The following is a 950-nucleotide window of genomic DNA, read 5'->3' on the forward strand; positions in this document are numbered from 1 at the left end:
CCAAAGTTCATCTCTCATACTTCGGACATAATGTCAGGAGGGACCAGTCTCTGGAGAAAGATATCATGTTTTGTGAAGTGGAGGATCAGAGAAAAAGAGGAAGACCCCCAGTGAGATGGATTTGCAAAGTGGCAGCATCAATGGGCTTAAACATTGGCCCAGGATCAGGCAGTGTTTTGTTCTGCTGTGCATAAAGTCTCTATGAGTCAATACTGACTAGATTGCACCTACAACAACAACATTTAGGAGAACATCCTAAAAGCAACGAGAGAGGCATTTCATACAGTTGTTTAGTTCTTTTTCATAACAAGTCAATGTATAACAGAAGCAAGAAATGCCTGGTCCTGCACCATCCTCAGAACAGTACCCGGATGCAGCCATACATCAATTCACCTCATTGAGGAGCTTCTTTCTCTATCACTCACCCTCTACAAACATCATGCCTTTCTCAGGACACTGATCCCTCTTGTCAACATTTCCAAAGTAAGCATGGCAAAGTCTTGCCCTCTTGATTCCAAGGAACGTTCTGGTTGTACTTCTTCCAAGACAGATTTATTCATTCTTCTGGCAATCCATGGTAATATCACTATTCTTCACCAACATCCTCCCTACAGTCCTGATTTTGCTCCATCGGACTTTCCCTTGTTTGGTCCCCTGAAAGCAGCCTTTCAAGGATGAAGATTCACTACTGATGAAGAAGTGAAGACAGTGGTACATTCATGGCTCACAGCTCAGCCTAAAACATTTTTTAAAATAAGGGAATACGAAAGCTTGTTGACAGATCGACAGAGTGTATTATTGAAAAACAAGGTGATTGTGTGGAAAAATAATATATTTGTCTTTTTTAAAAGTTGTTGAAATTCTACAGCCATAGTATGGATAATTTTTGACTCACCCTAATATTATATATATGTGTGTGTATGTGTTTGTTAATATATATGTGTATATAT

Source organism: Chrysochloris asiatica, unplaced genomic scaffold, assembly GCF_000296735.1.
Source record: "Chrysochloris asiatica unplaced genomic scaffold, ChrAsi1.0 scaffold00195, whole genome shotgun sequence".
NCBI classification, from domain to species: domain Eukaryota; kingdom Metazoa; phylum Chordata; class Mammalia; order Afrosoricida; family Chrysochloridae; genus Chrysochloris; species Chrysochloris asiatica.